Genomic DNA, 20,762 nt, shown 5'->3' with positions numbered 1-20,762 from the left:
GCCCAAGCAAGTCTCTTCTGCTTGTTGCCTGTCCTTAGCAGTGGTTTCCAAGCAGCTATTTTACCATGAAGGCCTGCTGAACAAAGTCTCCTCTTAACTGTTGTTGTAGAGATGTGTCTGCTGCTAGAAATCTGTGTGGCACTGACCTGGTCTCTAATCTGAGCTGCTGTTAACCTGCGATTTCTGAGGCTGGTGACTCGGATAAACTTATCCTCAGAAGCAGAGGTGACTCTTGGTCTTCCTTTCCTGGGGCGGTCCTCATGTGAGCCAGTTTCTTTGTTGCGCTTGATGGTTTTTGCAACTGCGCTTGGGGACACTTTCAAAGTTTTCCCAATTTTTCTGTAATAGCTTGATCCGAGTGTCAGGGCACTGTGTTCCGACTCTCTCGCATAAGAGAAACGCAGCACAGATGCGGAGGAGGTGGAGAAAGTAGTTTCTCCATCTGCTCCATTATTGGCTTCTGTTTTAATCAGACTGCCCTTAGAGAAAATAATCACAGATCTGAGATGCCCCATAGAATAACACTGGTTCAAGTGCTGTGCGCTAAAACACCACATAGCACTCAGCCTTGTTATACACTCATGTGAGTGAGCCCTAACACTCATTTCTCTTCTCTTCATACATGTATATATTTCAGTCAACTAATGACTGCTGCATTTATCCCTTTAAAGCCTGCACCCTCACTCCTATCTGTGCAAACCTGCATTAATGTATTAATAATCTGCTGCATATAAAGCTCTATATTTTTCAAAATGCCATGGCAATTAACCTCTTTATCACCTTGGGATTTTTCATTTTTTCCACTTCTTATTCCAAAGGCCATACTTTTAATTTTTGCGTCCCCATTGCTGTATGATTGATAATTTTGAACAAGTTGTACTTTTGAATGACACCATCCATTTCATTATATGATGCACTGGAAAGCAGGAAAAAAATTCTACGTGTGGTGAGATTGCAAAAGAAAGTGCAATTCCACAATTAATTTTAGTATTTTTATTTACCATGGTCTCTATATGATAAAACTGATCTGGCAATATAATTCTCCAAGTGAGTATGAGTGTGAAGATACAAAACATGTATAATTTTTTATTTAAAAAAATTCTGAAATTTGTAAGAAAATGTTTTCTCCTGTCACCATACTCTGAGACCATAACACATCCAATCAAATCAAGGAGGTATACATGCACAATTGATAAAAAGGTTTTGAAATTTTATTGAAGTATTTAAAAAAATTTTTTTTTAAAAAAACACATAAAGGAGAAGTGAACCAATGAAGGTACCTACAGTGCTAGTGGCATATGTAACAAATCATTATTCTGTTGGACATAACTATTCCAAATATTGGATCACATCAGTGGACCTAGTATAATAAAGTGACAAGTGCTAGATATATGAAGAAATAAATAAAAGGATCAATATCCGAAATCATTCATCTAGTGAAAATTAGAAGGAATTATTGTGGATTACAAATAACCACCACAATGAGAGAAAATTATATATCTCTCCTTTAAAAAATGTCCAACATGAGAGACTTCAATATAGTCCAAATGCCATAGGAATGTATATATGTCAGCAGGTCATATACAAATGAACATCAACGAATAATAGACAAGTGTCAATATTAAGCAGGTTAAATTATGACCACAACATGCAAAAGGATCCATCAGGCACTAAAATGAACATAACATAGAAGAAAACAATACAACCTTTTCACTGTAGGTAGAGACAGCCCCAATGCGCATTGCGCAGTCAGCTTCTTCGGGGGGAGTAGTACATAGGAGCTAGAGTGCATTCCTTTATATAGTGCTACACTAGTAGCACGTGTGGCCGTGTTGGCGCTTCCGGAGGTCAGGGAAAGCGGAAGTCCGGGGCCGCGGTGCTCCGTGTCATCCGTCACCACCCCCTGGCCGACGAGTCAGCACAAGGGGAGGGGAGGGACGATGTCACAGGACGCGTCGCCCCGGCAACCAGCTCAGCCTGCGAGCACGGAAGCGCACACCACACAGAGGACAATGGAGAAGAAAGAAGGCGGCACTTGCTTAGTACTAACGGATCGCTAACAAAAGGAAGTAAGACACGTGGTGTGACCAGATACATTGCCCTGGTAACCAAAACCAACCACAAGTTAGTGGAACGCCTCATATCATATAGTAGTTTTAAAAGTAGAAATGAAGGTAGTAGGCTCATGCGCAGGGACACAGCTTAGATAAAGGAGGCCCAGTAGAAAAGGATTATGGGAAAATACTAGGGGAAAAAAATAAATAAAGATTGTGCCACAAGATCTACAATACAGTCACTACAAACATAGAAGAAAAACAAGTGCCAGACAATGTGTATACACATACGTGACCAACATGGGAAAATATATACCTAACATACGTAACCAGATATCTAGGGCACCACATATAAAACCAAATATCAAGGGTGCCACATATACACACATATATATCAAAAGGTATATGAGCATGCGCACATATATACTTGTGCATACACATACACACATTTACATATCAAACACAAACACATGTGCACATACATACCAATGGGAAGTGAATAATAAATAAAATGAATATAATTTATGTATGCGTGTATGGACATGCACACAATCCACACACATATGTGTACTCATATAAACATATAAACATAAATATATTAGGAAGTGCATATCAAATATATTATATAATAAACCAGTGACAAGGGTGAAAAAGAAGGAAAAATCCCAATGTGCAATTATAAATATAGAAAATGAAAAGAGGGTGAAACCAAAAATTGCGTAAGTATTTATTATATAAAGATATATAGGGAAAGGAGTGAGTAGAGTGCACCAAATATCATATGGAATTAATTAAGTGAAAAAGACAAGAAATAGGTGACAAAGCCCATCATCCACCTAGGACATATGGTATATATAGGGGAGCAATATAAGGAGATAACCCAATAGGCACAATTACTGTTATGCAAATTTCCATGAAATTTATGACAGTTATGACATATTGTGACAATTGGTGGTAGCAAAGCCACCCGAAAATCCCATGGTAACAACTATAACATCTCCCCTATACAACACTTCTAATTAGAATACATATAAGTCCAAGGTAGGATGACAAACCACAATCGACACAATCCTTCTGTCTACTTCCAATAGACATAAAATATATGCATAAAAAGATCCCCTCCAAAATGCTGAATATTAAGACATGTTGTTAGATTAATGTCCATCCGTTGCAGGTAAGTATGCAAACCAAATTTTCGAAAAAAGTGGTGAATATGGTATCGCCCTCATAGGTAACATCATCAGGTAAAAAGTCCAAAGTGGAATGGAAACCACGGTAGGCATAGTCCATCTTTCTTCTCACAATGTATATAAAGAGTTCCCTTCAAAATGCTGGATCTTGTGGCACCTTATTAGGTAAATATCCATCAATTGCAGGTGAATGGTGCGAACCAGAACTCACAGGGGAATAAATGGAACATCGCCCTTACGGGTGGAACAACCGATTAAACTAAGGAAAAGGAAAGACAACGAGGTTTAAGACAACTATAACAATTAGGACCTATGTAACCACTATAGGAGTTAAAAACACATAAAAATACATAAAAAGGCAAAATGGCACTACAAAAATGAGGTAAATCTCAAAATCTCATTTAGTCCCTTACTTCGGATGCAATCAATTCTCATAATCCATTGTGTTTCTAATTGGGCCAAATTTTTCTTCCAGTTTCCACCACGGCCGTCAAAATGAACTCGATCAATCCCAATAATTTTCAAAAGTTTGGAGTCACAGCCGTGATGGATTTTGAAATGTTTCGGGATAGGTTTGAGAACAGAGACTTCCTGAGTGTCAATAGCGTTCCTTATATCTCGTACGTGTTCCCATACTCTGATTCTGAGTTGACGGGACGCATCACATTACCTGTGGCACTGAAGGAGTTGTGTATTATGCTACCTGCCCTTGTGGACTGATCTATGTGGGCCTGATGTCCTAAGGGACTAAATGAGATTTTGAGTTTTACCTCCTTTTTGTAGTGCCATTTTGACTTTTTATGTATTTTTAAGTGTTTTTAACTCCCATAGTGGTTACATAGGTCCTAATAGTTATAGTTGTCTTAAACCTCGTTGTTTTTCCTTTTCCTTAGTTTAGTCGGTTGTTCCACACATGAGGGCGATGTTCCATTTATTCCCCTGTGAGTTCTGGTTCGCACCATTCACCTGCAATTGATGGATATTTATCTAATAAGTAGAGATGAGCGGTGTTCGACTAGAACTGTTCGCCAATCTCAAATTCAAGCTGTTTTGGGGGGTGCTCGAGTCGTTCGATGAACGTGAACGATTTGCAAAAAATTCGGCTGTTCGAGGTTATGTTCGATAACTGTTCGTGCACCAAAAGCGTGTCCTGCATGTCTGGCGCTATTTAGATCACCAATCATGCAGGGATTGTCTGCCACTCACTGTAATGCCACAGCCATGGTGGTTGTGGCATTACAGTGGTTTACCAAATCGATGCGAACAGTGCTCACAGTGAAACATGAAAAGCCGGCCATTCAGCAGCGGCATTCACCGGTACTCGACAATTTAGAACCGAAAGAATAGAGTATCACACATAGATTAGATAGATAGAAACATGTCAGTCACATATATAAGAAGTACAGTGACAGTGTTGGCTACTGTACTTGTCATTTAGTGTAAAGGATTTATTTAAAAAAATATTAGTGTTTTCATGCACCGTCTCTTTAAAAAAGCCGGCCGGCAATTCAGCATCGGTACCCGATTATAAGCTGACATCAATCCCAACCCTATTACCCCACTGCCACCGCTACAGGGCAGTGGGAAGAGCGAGGCTAAGTGCCAGAATTGGTGTATCCTATGGATGCGCCATTTCTGGGGCAGCTGACGGCTGGTGTTTCTAGCCTGGGAAGGGGCCAATATTCATGGCACCCTTCCTGGGCTATTAATATCAGCCCCCAGCTGTCTGCCTAGCCTTTGCTAGCTATTAAAATAGGGGGGACACGACGTCATTTTTTTGGGGGTCCCCCATTTTGACAGCTAGTAAAGGCTAGGTATTCAGCTGGGGGCTGATATTAGTAGCCTGGGAAGCTCCTTGGGTATTACCCCCTTCCCAGGCTTCAAACATCTGCCCCAGCCACCTGCTTAACCTCCGTTAGAGACTAAAATTACGGGGAACCCCACGCAAATTTTTTTTTAAATAAATCCTTTATTTTAACACTAAATGACAAGTACAGTAATCAACACTATCGCTGTACTTCTTATAAATGTGACTGACATGTTTCTATCTATCTAATCTATGTGTGATGCTCTATTGTTTTTGTTATAAATTGTCGGGTACCGATGCTGGATTGCCGGCCTGCTTTTTTAAAGAGACGGTGCATGAAAACACTATTATTTTTTTTAATAAATCCTTTAACACTAAATGACAAGTACAGTAACCAACACTGTCACTGTACATCTTATATATGTGACTGACATGTTTCTATCTATCTAATCTATGTGTGATGCTCTATTCCTTCTTGTCTAAATTGTCAGGTACCAGTGTATGCCGCTGCTGAATTGCCGGCCGTCTTTTTTAAAGAGAGTGTCTTCTGAGCAGTTTGTCAGCTTATGGACACCTTTGAAGGTGTTTCATATGTGTTTCTATGTGTTTTTGCTTGTCTGCCATTGGTTTTAACGGTGTTGGACGGTGTTCGATGGTGTTCTAAGGTGTTCAACGAACAGTTCCTCGAACATACCGGTGTTCGACGAACCGAACCGAACCCGAACACTACGGGGGTGGCTCAACACTACTAATAAGGTGCCACAAGATCCAGCATTTTGAAGGGAACTCTTTATATACATTGTGAGAAGAAAGATGGACTATGCCTACCGTGGTTTCCATTCCACTTTGGACTTTTTACCTGATGATGTTACCTATGAGGGCGATACCATATTCACCCCTTTTTTCGAAAATTTGGTTTGCATACTTACCTGCAACGGATGGACATTAATCTAACAACATGTCTTAATATCCAGCATTTTGGAGGGGATCTTTTTATGCATATATTTTATGTCTATTGGGAGTAGACAGAAGGATTGTGTCGATTGTGGTTTGTCATCCTACCTTGGACTTATATGTATTCTAATTAGAAGTGTTGTATAGGGGAGATGTTATAGTTGTTACCATGGGATTTTCGGGTGGCTTTGCTACCAGCAATTGTCACAATATGTCATAACTGACATAAATTTCATGGAAATTTGCCTAACAGTAATTGTGCCTATTGGGTTATCTCCTTATATTGCCCCCCTATATATACCATATGTCCTAGGTGGATGATGGGCTTTGTCACCTATTTCTTGTCTTTTTCACTTAATTAATTTCATATGATATTTGGTGCACTCTACTCACTCCTTTCCCTATATATCTTTATATAATAAACACTTACGCACTTTTTTGTTTCACCCTCTTTTCATTTTCTATATTTATAATTGCACATTGGGATTTTTCCTTCTTTTTCACCCTTGTCACTGGTTTATTATATAATATATTTGATATGCACTTCCTAATATATTTATGTTTATATGTTTATATGAGTACACATATGTGTGTGGATTGTGTGCATGTCCATACGCGCATACACGAATTATATTCATTTTATTTATTATTCACTTCCCATTGGTATGTATGTGCACATGTGTTTGTGTTTGATATGTAAATGTGTGTATGTGTATGCACAAGTATGTATGTGCGCATGCTCATATACCTTTTGATATATATGTATGTATATGTGGCACCCTTGATATTTGGTTTTATATGTGGTGCCCTTGATATCTGGTTACGTATGTTAGGTATATATTTTCCCATATTGGTCACGTATGTGTATACACATTGTCTGGCACTTGTTTTTTTTCTAGGTTTGTAGTGACTGTGTTGTAGATCTTGTGGCACAATCTTTATTTATTTATTTTTTTCCCCTAGTATTTTCCCATAATCCCTTTCTGCTGGGCCTCCTTTATCTAAGCTGTGTCCCTGCGCATGAGCCTACTACCTTCATTTTTACTTTAAAAACTACTATATGATATGAGGCGTTCCACTAACTTGTGGTTGGTTTTGGTTACCAGGGCAATGTGTCTGGTCACACCACGTGTCTTACTTCCTTTTGTTAGTGATCCGTTAGTACTAAGTAAGTGCCGCCTTCTTTCTTCTCCATTGTCCTCTGTGTGGTGTGCGCTTCCGTGCTCGCAGGCTGAGCTGGTTGCCGGGGCGACGCGTCCTGTGACGTCGTCCCTCCCCTCCCCTTGTGCTGACGCGTCGGCCAGGGGGTGGTGACGGATGACACGGAGCACCGCGGCCCCGGACTTCCGCTTTCCCTGACCTCTGGAAGCGCCAACACGGCCACACGTGCTACTAGTGTAGCACTATGTAACGGGTCTGGGAGGTGGAACCTCTGAGCAACTATACAAAGGGGCAATCCTTGTAAGGAAGCGGGTGGCTCCCAGGGAAGGCGGGCAGGTAGTCACGGCAAGTGACAGGGACAGTCTCTGGGTAGAAGGGCAGGAAGTCACGGCAAGTGACGGGGACAGTCTCTTGACAGGCGGATGGTCACGGCAAGTGACAGCAGGGTAAGAGTCTCTAGACGGGCAGGTGGTCACGGGAAGTGACAGCAGGGAAAGAGTCTCTAGACGGGCAGGTGGTCATGGCAAGTGACAGCAGGGAAGAGTCTCTAGATAGGCTAGCAGGCAGGTAGCAGGTGAGCGCTCCCAGGTGAGCGGGCAAGAGTCTCTGGACAGGCAGGTGGTCACGGCAAGTGACAGCGGAGCCTCCTGGTAGGCTAGCAGGCAGGTGGCAGGTGAGCGCTCCCAGGTGAGCGGGCAAGAGTCTCTGGACAGGCAGGTGGTCACGGCAAGTGACGGCAGAGCCTCCAGGTAGGCTAGCAGGCAGGTAGCAGGTGAGCGCTCCCAGGTGAGTGGGCAAGAGTCTCTGGACAGGCAGGTGGTCACAGCGAGTGACGGCTAAGCCTCCAGGTAGGCTAGCAGGTAGGTAGCAGGTATGCGCTCCCTGGTGAGCGAGTAAGAGTCTCTGGACAGGCAGGTGGTCACAGCAAGTGACGGCTAAGCCTCCAGGTAGGCTAGCAGGCAGGTAGCAGGTGAGCGCTCCCAGGTGAGCGAGTAAAAGTCTCTGGACAGGCAGGCAGGTATCAGGCAGGTATCTGGCAGGTACTTCCTGGTCCACAGGCGGACTGATCCATAGACAGACTGGCAGGTGCTGGTAGGCAGACTGTCGGACCACAGGATAGCAAGCAGGTAAGCAGATATCAGGCAGGTATCAGGCAGGTATCAAGCAGGAATCTGGCAGGTGACTGGCAGGAAACTGGTAACAGGACCTGAGGGCTGAAGCAGAGTTGAAAGGCTTTGCAACAACATTGCTCGGGCACCTCCTTTTTGGAGGAGGTGCCTTATATATGGTGAAGTCCTCCGACCATTGGCCGGGGACTCCTTAGGACAGCGCGCGGCCCCTTTAAGAGAGGGGGAGTGCGCGCGCCCTAAGCACAGAGGCCGGGAAGCAGCGCGCGCTGCCAGCAGAGCGGGAGGAAGACGCCGGGCACGGAGCGGAGAGGTGAGGGTAACGGCGTCCCTGCCTAGCACTATATAAAGGAAAGCACTCTAGCTCCTATGTACTACTTCCCCCGAAGAAGCTGACTGTGAAATGCGCATTGGGGCTGTCTCTACCTACAGTGGAAAGGTTGTATTGTTTTCTTCTATGTTATGTTCATTTTAGTGCCTGATGGATCCTTTTGCATGTTGTGGTCATAATTTAACCTGCTTAATATTGACACTTGTCTAATATTCGTTGATGTTCATTTGTATATGACCTGCTGACATATATACATTCCTATGGCATTTGGACTATATTGAAGTCTCTCATGTTGGACATTTTTTAAAGGAGAGATATATAATTTTCTCTCATTGTGGTGGTTATTTGTAATCCACTATAATTCCTTCTAATTTTCACTAGATGAATGATTTCGGATATTGATCCTTTTATTTATTTCTTCATATATCTAGCACTTGTCACTTTATTATACTAGGTCCACTGATGTGATCCAATATTTGGGATAGTTATGTCCAACAGAATAATGATTTGTTACATATGCCACTAGCACTGCAGGTACCTTCATTGGTTCACTTCTCCTTTATGTGTTTTTTTTTTTTTTTAAAAATATATATATATAAAATATTTCAATAAAATTTCAAAACCTTTTTATCAATTGTGCATTTATACTTCCTTGATTTGATTAGACGTGTTCTGAACAGAAGTATTGTACTTAATAGGCCCCTTTATTCTTGGATGAATCTGAGACCATAACGTTTTCATTTTTCAGGATCTGGAGCTGTGTGATGGCCTGTTTTTTGCACCCTCTGCTGACGTTTTTATTGATGCCATTTTGGCATAGATAAAATGTTTTGATCGCCTATTATTGCATTTTATTCATATTTTGCAGCTGCTAAAAAAACGTAATTCTGGCATTTTGATTTTTACTGATCGGATTAATTTAGTTATATTTTGTTATTTTATTTAATTGTTTTATTTTCAATGAGGCAAAAGTGGGGTGATTTGAAGATTTTTCTGACATGTGTCGCCCCCACATGGCCCTATGGGATGTTTTGCTAAAGCCTTTGGCAGTGTAAGGAATCCCGGAATAAATTTTCAGAAACTTGTAACAAATTCAACTTGTTATGAATCAATTCCCTCATCTTCCTTAATTTCATATTTCAATGATTAGTCCATTTACCTCTCAAATATCTAAACTTTATTACTGAAATCAAAACATATTTAAGGCCAAATTAATTTTAAGGCAAAATATCAGTAGCGTAACACATCGGCTGATAATCAGTAAAAGGGACTTTATCTGTCTCATTATAGAAAATCTTCCATCAGGTGATTTGTCAGAATCATATTTTTTTTATATATAGAAGAAAACCCCAATGTACAGTTGTGCTCAAAAGTTTACATAGCCCAGCAGAATTTTTCATTTCATGGCCTTATTTCAAGAATATGAATGATAACAAAACAAAAATTTCTCCTCTCATGGTTATTGGTTGGGTGAAGCCATTTATTGTCAAACTACTGTGTTTTCTCTTTTTAAATCTTAATGACAACCAAAAACATCCAAACATCCTGATCAAAAGTTCACATACCCTGGTGATTTTGGCCTGATATCATGCACAGAATTTGACACAAATGGGTTTGAATGGCTACTAAAGGTAACATCCTCACCTGTGACCTGTTTGCTTGTAATCAGTGTGTGTCCATATAAGCTGAGTGAGTTTCTGGGATCCAGACAGACTCTTGCATCTTTCATCCAGTCACTGACGTTTCTGGATTGTGAGTCATGGGGAAAGCAAAAGAATTGTTTATGGGAAAAGGTAGTTGAACTGTATAACACAGGAAAGGGATACAAAAAAATATCCAAGGAACTGATAATGTCAGTGAGCAGCGTTCAAATTGTGATTAACAAATGGAAAATCAGGGACTCTGTAAACACCAAACCACGGTCAGGGAGACCAACAAAAATTTCAGCCACAACTGCCAGGGAAATTGTTCGGGATGCAAAGAAAAACCCACAAATAACATCAACTGAAAATGAGGACTCTCTGAAAACTATCGGTGTGGCTGTTTCAAGATGCTCAATAAGGAGGCACTTGAAGAAAAATGGGCTGCATGGTTGAGTCGCCAGAAGAAAACCATTACTGCGCAAATGCCACAAAGCATCTCTCCTACAATACGCCAAACAGCACAGAGACAAGCCTCAAAACTTCTGGTACAAGGTAATTTGGTGTCATGAGACCAAAATTGAACTTTTTGTCCACAACCATAAACGTTACATTTGGAGAGAGGTCAGCAAGGCCTATGATGAAAGGAACTCTATTCCTACAGTAAAGCACGGAGGTGGATCGCTGATGTTTTGGTGATTTGTGAGCTACAAAAGTACAGGAAACTTGGTAAAAGTTGAAGGAAAGGTGAATGCAGCACGTTATCAGCAAATACTGGAGGCAAATTTGCACTCATCAGCCCAGAAGCTGCGCATGGGACGTACTTGGACTTTCCAACATGACACCGATCCAAAACACAAGGCCAAGTCGACCTGTCATTGGCTACAGCAGAACAAAGTGAAGGTTCTGGAGTGGCCATCTCAGATTCCTGACCTCAATATCATTGAGCCACTCTGGGGAGATCTCAAGCGCGCAGTTCATGCTAGACTGCCCAGGAATTTACAGGAACTGGAGGCTTTTTGCCAAGAAGAATGGGCAGCTTTACCATCTGAGAAATTAAAGAACCTCATCCACAACTACCACAAAAGACTTCAAGCTGTCATTGATGTTCGAGGGGGCAATACACGGTATTAAGAAATGAGGTATGTGAACTTTTGACCAGGATCATTTGGATGTTTTTGGTTGTCATTAAGATTTAAAAAGAGAAATCACAGTAGTTTGACAATAAATGCCTTCACCCAACCAATAACCATGAGTGGAGAAAAAGTTTTTTTTGTTATCATTCATATTCTCTGAAACAAGGCCAAGAAAGGAAAAATTCTGCCGGGGTATGTGAAGTTTTGAGCACAACTGTATGTGTTCAGTGGAAAGCACCATCAACATCTGCAAATAGTGTGTATATGTTCTTCGCATGTATGATTACAGAGATATCACATTTACATAATTTTGCTCTGTTTGCTGGTTTTACACTCTAAAAACAATTGTATAGAAAAAGCAATTTGTTTTTGCATCTCCCTATAACTGTTCTATTTTTCCATTGGCGGAGCAGAGTATGTTTTTTTGAAGAACAAGATTGCAGGAACATCATTTCTATTTACATGTGACTTTTTTATATCCTTTTAAAAATGAAGTCCAAAATTGGATCCCATAGTCAAGATGTGACATTACAAAGAATTTATACAGGGGTAATATTACAATGGGATCACATGTTTTTTAGGTAATTTTTATACACCCTAAAATCTTATTTTCTTTTGTACCTGCTGCTTGACATTGTGTAGTGCTGCTTAGCTTACTTGTCTTCAGCATGCCCAAATCTTTCACTTGTTCTGTAATCCCTAGTTTATTTCCACTTAATGTATAAGCAACAATATGGTATTAATTAATTTTAAACTTCATCTGCCATGCTTTGCCCATGCAGATATTTTATCTATATTGTTCTGTAATATCAAACAGTCAAGCTCATTTTTAATTATCCTTATTTGCTTTTAATAAGAGGTGAGCAAATCGATTTGCAGAGAATCGAGATAGTCAAATTTTCAGAAATTCGCAGTATCATGGGAATTCGAGCAGCATAATGTGGCAGCAAAGACCCCAATTCTATCTGTGTGTCACTTACTGAGATGATTGCTGTCAATTTGATAAAATCCCTGTTTTATCAGCTGCAGATTTACCAGTTCTCTGAATGTAGAACTATGCATAACCCCACCCACACCAGTGATTGGCAGCTTTCTGCCCATGTACAGTGTACACAGAAAGCTGCCAATCAGTGGTGGGGGAGGGGTTATGCACATCTCATGAATTTGCTTGATTACCTAGCAGCAGGTTTAGTTGTCCCATAGTGATAATTTCTTGTTGATAAACTACAACAAGCAGCCATATAGTGACAAATCACTGGTATCAGGATCTTTTTCTGTACTTTATTCTGCTCTCAGATTAGGTGGCAAAAACCTGGTGACAGATTCCCTTTAATAAATACAGTAAAAAGAATTTGCTCTAGTACTGATTCTTGGTGTAACCAATGATGACTAGCCCATTTAGAGAATGTACCATTTACAACTACTTTGCTTCTATGCCTTTACCAGTATTTTACCCAAGGTTATATAGTGTCCCCAAATCCCTGCTTCTGGAGCTTCATTACAAGGCTGTTGTGTGGTTCAGTATCAAATGCCTTTGAAAAGCCCAGATTTATCCCATCTGTCACCAGTGGAGTAACTTCAACATCTTGGTCCCCAATGCAAAATCTCCAACAGGGCCCCAAACTATTGGTGTTTTCATATAGGCCAAAGGAACTTTTTGGGCCTCCTAGGCTCCAGGGCCAGGTGTGATTGCAACCCCTGCATCTATTCTACTTATTTCCCTATCTATCCCATGAACCAACATCCAGATTTGCAATTATCTACTCAAAGATAACCAGCATGATTGTTGAACACAACTTGTCTTTCATGAATCCATGCGGGTTGTCAGTTATTATATTGTTCTCTTCAAAAGAGTTTTTATAGGTCATATTTTATAATAGTAGTACCAAAAACACTTATTATACCCAATCTAATTCTGATTTCTAGAATTCCAAGGATCAAAGGTCTCCATATTTTCTAGTTTGCCTCCTGATTTAAAGTAGTTTGTAGGATCCATAAATGGGCAGAAAGCACCCATTAATAAAATTGTGTTTTAGAGCGAATCATCAATTGAGGATGGACTATGAAGAAATTATGAGAATTAGTAATCTGTATGTATCTCGTATAATATTTATTCTCTAGCATGGAAGGTATAAATCCATGACATCCATATAAAATATCTCCCAGTCATACATTATTGTCCCTGCAAAAGCCTGTAGTTAGAGAAGTTTAAAGATTTTTTTTTCTACTCTGAGCATTGTTTTTAGCAAATTTTGTGACACCTACTGGATTAATTGATATATTTAATGGCAGACTGGAAAATAATTTGATCTGCCATTAATGATGAGCAAATATTTTTAAGAGTTAGCGACAAAACATATCAGTGTATAAATGCGCATACAGCGATCAGCCATAATATTACGAGTTTACAACCACTGACACCTAAAGTGAATAACATTATATATCTCGGTCATCTCCTGTCAATGAAAATATTCTATTAGACACCAACTGACTAGTTAATTCTTGATATTAATATGATATTAACATGTTATAAATAGGCATATGTAAGGATCTTAGTCACTATAATAAATCCACTAACATTAAAATATATTTGAATTTATTATCAAATTATTTTAGTCAGGGGTGTACAGTTAATAGTGGCAGACAATGTGGTTTGAGGAAGCCTACTGTACATTATAAGTAGAGATGAGCGGTGTTCGACTAGAAGTGTTCGCCAATCTCAAATTCGAGCTGTTTTGGGCGGTGTTCGAGTTGTTCGACGAACCCGAACGATTTGCAAAAAATTCGGCTGTTCGAGGTTATGTTCGATAACTGTTAGTGCACCAGAAGCATGTCCTGCATGTCTGGCGCTATTTTGAGCACCAATCATGCAGGGATTGCCTGCCACTCACTGTAATGCCACAGCCATGGTGGTTGTGGCATTACAGTGATTGCCCAAATCGATGGGAACAGTGCCCACAGTGAAACATGAAAAGCCGGCAATTTAGCAGCGGCATACACCGGTACCCGACAATTTAGAACAGAAAGAATAGAGAATCACAGATAGATTAGATAGAAACATGTCAGTCACATATATATGAAGTACAGTGACAGTGTTGCTTACTGTACTTCTCATTTAGTGTAAAGGATTTATTAAAAAAAATAATAGTGTTTTCATGCACTGTCTCTTTAAAAAAGCCGGCCGGCAATTCAGCAGCGGTACCAGACAATTTAGAATAGAAAAAATAGAGAATCACACATAGATTAGATAGATAGAAACATGTCAGTCACATATATATGAAGTACAGTGACAGTGTTGCTTACTCTACTTGTCATTTAGTGTAAAGGATTTATTAAAAAAAATAATAGTGTTTTCATGCACTGTCTCTTTAAAAAAGCCGGCCTGCAATTCAGCATCTGTACCCGACAATTTAGAATAGAAGGAATAGAGAATCACACATAGATTAGATAGATAGAAACATGTCAGTCACATATATATGAAGTACAGTGACAGTGTTGATTACTGTACTTGTCATTTAGTGTTAAAATAAAGGATTTATTTTAAAAAAAATTGGCGTGGGGTTCCCCTTAATTTTAGTCTCTAGCGGAGGTTAAGCAGACAGCTGGGGCAGATGTTTGAAGCCTGGGAAGGGGGTAACACCCACGGAGCTTCCCAGGCTACTAATTTCAGCCCCCAGCTGAATATCTAGCCTTTACTAGCTATTAAAATGGGGGACCCCCCCAAAATAATGACGTGGGGTCCCCCCTATTTTAATAGCTAGCAAAGACTAGGCAGACAGCTGGGGACTGATATTAATAGCCCAGGAAGGGTACCATGAATATTGGCCCCCTCCCAGGCTAGAAACACCAGCCGTCAGCCGCCCCAGAAATGGCGCATCCATAGGATGCGCCAATTCTGGCACTTAGCCTCGCTCTTCCCACTGCCCTGTAGCGGTGGCAGTGGGGTAATAGGGCTGGGGTTGATGTCAGCTTATAATGCCAGCTGACATCAAGCCCAGGTTAGAATTGGAGAGGCGTCTATAAGACACCCCCATTACTAACCCCGTAGTGAAAGTTACAAAAAAACACCAAAACCCAGAATAAAGTCCTTTAATTGAAATGAAGACACAATTCTTTATTGTTCTAAATTAAACCATACTTACCATCACGCCCATTCCAGCTGAAGCCAACGATCTCCTGCAATAAAAGAAAAATAATAAAGCAACCTCATCCTTACCTTTCCATGGTTCCCACGACAGCTTCAGCTCTGCTACATCGAGATGACAGGCTGGACCGCAGCAGAACGCTGCCATCCAGCTTGCCATGCCGCACAGACTGAGAAGCGCAGGCATGCTTGTGCTCCTCAGTGTCTGGCTGTGACGGCATCCAGATGAGCCGAGGTCATGTCCAATGAACTCGGCTCACCTCATGCACGTCACTGACAGCGTGGGAGAATTCTCACGCTGAAGCGCTGAGTGCAGGAGAATTTTCCCACGCTGTAAGTGACGTGCATGAGGTGAGCTGAGTTTATTGGACATGAAGAGCTCACCTCATGCATGTCACTGACAGCGTGGGAAAATTCTCACGCTGAAGCGCTGAGTGCAGGAGAATTTTCCCACGCTGTCAGTGACGTGCATGAGGTGAGCCGAGTTCATTGGACATGACCTCGGCTCATCTGGATGCCGTCACAGCGAGACACTGAAGAGCACAAGCATGCCTGCGCTTCTCAGTCTGTGCGGCATGACAAGCTGGATGTCAGCGTTCTACTGCGGTCCAGCCTGTCATCTCGATGTAGCAGAGCTGGAGCTGTCCTGGGAACCATGGGAAGGTAAGGATGATGTTGCTTTATTATTTTTCTTTCATTGCAGGAGATCGTTGGCTTCAGCTGGAATGGGCGTGACGGTAAGTATGGTTTAATTTAGAACAATAAAGAATTGTGCGTTTTTTTCAATGAAAGGACTTTTTTCTGGGTGTTGTGTTTTTTTTAAATACTTTACTAGAAATTCATGGCGGTCATGTCTAATATTGGCGTGACCCCATGAATTTCGGGCTTAGGGCCAGCTGATAATGCCAAGCTGGCCCTAACCCCTTTATTACCCAGTGAGCCACCGCACCAGGGCCCTGGATGAGTTGTGTACAGCGCCAGAAGATGGCACTTCTATGAACGCGCCATTTTCCAGGCTGGCTGCGGACTGCAATTTGCAGCGAGGGGGGGGCCATAAAGCTTGGGCCTCCCTGCGCTGCAGATTCCAGCCACCAGCTGCCTAGTTGTACCTGGCTGGACCCAAAAATAGGGCGAAGCCCCACGTATTTTTTTTTTTAATTATTTCATGAAATTCATGAAATAATTAAGAAAAAAGGGCTTCCCTATATTGTTGTGTCCGGCCAGGTACAAATAGGCAGCTGGTGGTTGGGGGCAGCCCGTTCCTGCCTGCTGTACCTGGCTGGACACAAATATAGTGCGTCAATTTTTTTTTTTATTATTTCACGAAACTAGATGGTGGCCCGATTCTAACGCATCGGGTATTCTAGAATATGTATGTAGGAGACCCGGCGCAATCAGCAGAGCGGTGTTTAAATTTGGCGCCAAAATCGCTGACTGGTCGCGGCCAGCAACCGCGACCAATCAGCAAAGCGGTGTTGAAATTTGGCGACTATATCGCTGATTGGTCACGGCCGGCGGTCGCGACTAATCAGCAGAGCGGGGTTTAAATTTTGCGCCAATAATGCTGATTGGTTGCGGTCGCGACCAATCAGCAAAGTGGTGTTTAAATTTGGCGCCAATAATGGTGATTGGTCACGACCGCGACCATTCAGCAGAGCGGTGTTTAAATTTGGCGGCAATAATGTTGATTAGTCGCGGCCGGCGGTTGCGACCAATCAGCAGAGCGGGGTTTAAATTTGGCGCCAATAATGCTGATTGGTCGCAATCGCCGGCCGCGACTAATCAGCAGAGCGGTGTTTAAATTTGGCGCCAAAATCGCTAATTGGTCGCGGCCGGCAACCGTGACCAATCAGCAGAGCGGGGTTTAAATTTGGCGCCAATACTGCTGATTGGTCGCGGCCGGCAAACGCGACCAATCAGCCGAGCAGGGTTTAAATTTGGCGCCAATACTGCTGATTGGTCGCGGACGGCGACCGCGACTAATCAGCAGAGCAGTGTTTAAATTTTGCGGCAATATTGCTGATTGATCTCGGCCAGCGACCGCGATCAATCAGCAGAGCGGTGTTTAAATTTGGCGCCAATAATGCTGATTAGTCGCGGCCGGCATCCGCGACCAATTAGCAGAGCGGGGTTTAAATTTGGCGCCAATCTCGCTGATTGGTCGCGGCTGGAGTCCGCGACCAATCAGCAGAGCGTTGTTTAAATTTGGCGCCAAGCTCGCTGATTGGTCGCGGCCGCTATTTAAATGTGGCGCCCAAATCGGTGATTGGTCGCGGGCAGCATCCGCGACCAATCAGCAGAGCGGTGGTTAACTTTAGCGCCAAGATCACTGATTGGTCGCGTGCGGAGAGCGCGACCAATCAGCGAATCGTATTGCTGATGACCGGGGAGCGCCGCTGCCTGGTCGGATACTTCCGCTGCGAGAAGCCGGGAGATGAGCGACTGCTCGCAGCAGAAGTATCCCGACCCGCAGCGCCGCTCCACGGTCCTCCCATGACACCCTAGCTGCTGATGTCCCCACAGTATCCGCATGGTGTTACAAAGATCTGGACATTTGTGTTAAAAATCGCTGATTGGTCGCTGGCGCTGCCCGCGACCAATCACCGATTTGGGCGCCAAATTTAAATATCGGCCGCGACCAATCACCGATCTTGGCTCCACATTTAAACACCGCTGTGCTGATTGGTCGCCGACGCTGGGCGCGACCAATCACCGATTTTGGCGCCACATTTAAATAGCGGCCGCGACCAATCAGTACAGCGGTGTTTAAATGTGGAGCCAAGATGGGTGATTGGTCGCGGCCGATATTTAATTTTGGCGCCCAAATCGGTGATTGGTCGCGGGCAGCGGCAGCGACCAATCAGCGAATTTTAACACAAATGTCTGGACCTTTGTAACACCATGCGGATACTGTGGGGACATTAGCGGCTAGGGTGTGAAGGGAGGACCGTGGAGCGGCGCTGCGGGTCGGGATGCTTCTGCTGCGAGCGCCCGCTCCTGTCACGGGTTCTCGCAGCGGAAGTATCCGCACAGGCAGCTTTGCTGACATCTATGCGGCTAGGGTGTGAAGGGAGGACCGGGGAGCGGCGCTGACATCCAATTGGTCGCGGCCACTATTTAAATGTGCCGCACAAATCGGTGATTGGTCGCGGTCTTGACCCGCGACCAATCACTGATCTTGCCGCCAAAGTTAAACACTACTGTGCTGATTGGTCGCGGACGCTGCCCGCGACCAATCACCGATTTGTGCGCCAAATTTAAATATCGGCCGCGACCAATCACCGATTTTGGCGCCACATTTAAATAGCATCCGCGACCAATCAGTACAACGGTATTTAAATGTGGAGCCAAGATGGGTGATTGGTCGCGGCCGATATTTAAATTTGGCGCCCAAATCGGTGATTAGTCGCGGGCAGCGACAGAGACCAATCAGCGATTTTTAACACAAATGTCCGGACCTTTGTAACACCATGGTGATTGACCCGCGACTAATCACTGATCTTGCCGCCAAAGTTAAACACTACTGTGCTACTCATGCACGTCACTGACAGAGTGGGAAAATTCTCACGCTGAAGCGCTGAGTGCAGGAGAATTCTCCCACGCTGTCAGTGACGTGCATGAGGTGAGCTGAGTTCATTGGACATGACCTCGGCTCATCTGGATGCCGTCACAGCCAGACACTGAGGAGCACAAGCATGCCTGCGCTTCTCAGTGTCTGCGGGATGACAGGCTGGATGGCAGCGTTCTGCTGCGGTCCAGCCTGTCATCTCCATGTAGCAGAGCTGAAGCTGTCCTGGGAACCATGGAAAGGTAAGGATGATGTTGCTTTATTATTTTTCTTTTATTGCAGGAGATCGTTGGCTTCAGCTGGAATGGGCGTGATGGTAAGTATGGTTTAATTTAGAACAATAAAGAATTGTGTCTTTATTTCAATTAAAGGACTTTATTCTGGGTGTTTATGTTTTTTTAACTTTGACTATGGGGTTAGTAATGGGGGTGTCTTATAGACGCCTCTCCATTACTATCCTGGGCTTGATGTCAGCTGGCATTATAAGCTGACATCAACCCCAGCCCTATTAACCCACTGCCACCGCTACAGGGCAGTGGGAAGAGCGAGGCTAAGAGCCAGAATTGGCGCATCCTATGGATGCGCCATTTCTGGGGCGGCTGACGGCTGGTGTTTCTAACCTGGGAGGGGGCCAATATTCATGGCACCCTTCCTGGGCTATTAATATCAGCCCCCAGCTGTCTGCCTAGCCTTTGCTAGCTATTAAAATAGGGGGGACCCCACGTCATTTTTTTGGGGGGGTCCCCATTTTAATAGCTAGTAAAGGTTAGGTATTCAGCTGGGGGCTGATATTAGTAGCCTGGGAAGCTCCATGGGTATTACCCCCTTCCCAGGCTTCAAACATCTGCCCCAGCTGTCTGCTTAACCTCCGCTAGAGACTAAAATTACGGGGAACCCCACGCCAATTTTTTTTTTTATAAATCCTTTATTTTAACACTAAATGACAAGTACAGTAATCAACACTGTCACTGTACTTCATATATATGTGACTGACATGTTTCTATCTATCTAATCTATGTGTGATGCTCTATTCTTTGTGTTATAAATTGTCGGGTACCGCTGCTGAATTGCCGGCCGGCTTTTTTAAAGAGACAGTGCATGAAAACACTATTATTTTTTTAAATAAATCCTTTACACTAAATGACAAGTACAGTAGCCAAAACTATCACTGTACTTCATATATATGTGACTGACATGTTTCTATCTATCTAATCTATGTGTGATGCTCTATTCTTTGTGTTATAAATTGTCGGGTACCGCTGCTGAATTGCCGGCCGGCTTTTTTAAAGAGACGGTGCACGAAAACACTATTATTTTTTTTAATAAATCCTTTACACTAAATGACAAGTACAGTAACCAACACTGTCACTGTACTTCTTATATATGTGACTGACATGTTTCTATCTACCTAATCTATGTGTGATGCTCTATTCCTTCTTGTCTAAATTGTCGGGTACCAGTGTATGCCGCTGCTGAATTGCCGGCCGACTTTTTTTAAGAGAGCGTCTTCTGAGCAGTTTGTCAGCTTTTGGACACATTTGAAGGTGTTTTCTATGTGTTTCTATGTGTTTTTGTTTGCCTGCCATTGGTTTTAGCGGTGTTCGACGGTGTTCTAAGGTGTTCGACGAACAGTTCGACGAACAGTTCCTC

The sequence above is a fragment of the Phyllobates terribilis genome, unplaced genomic scaffold, assembly GCF_046119375.1.
Source record: "Phyllobates terribilis strain yellow unplaced genomic scaffold, ASM4611937v1 Scaffold_1__5_contigs__length_1240528914, whole genome shotgun sequence".
NCBI classification, from domain to species: domain Eukaryota; kingdom Metazoa; phylum Chordata; class Amphibia; order Anura; family Dendrobatidae; genus Phyllobates; species Phyllobates terribilis.
Note: the sequence above shows the minus strand (reverse complement) of the source record.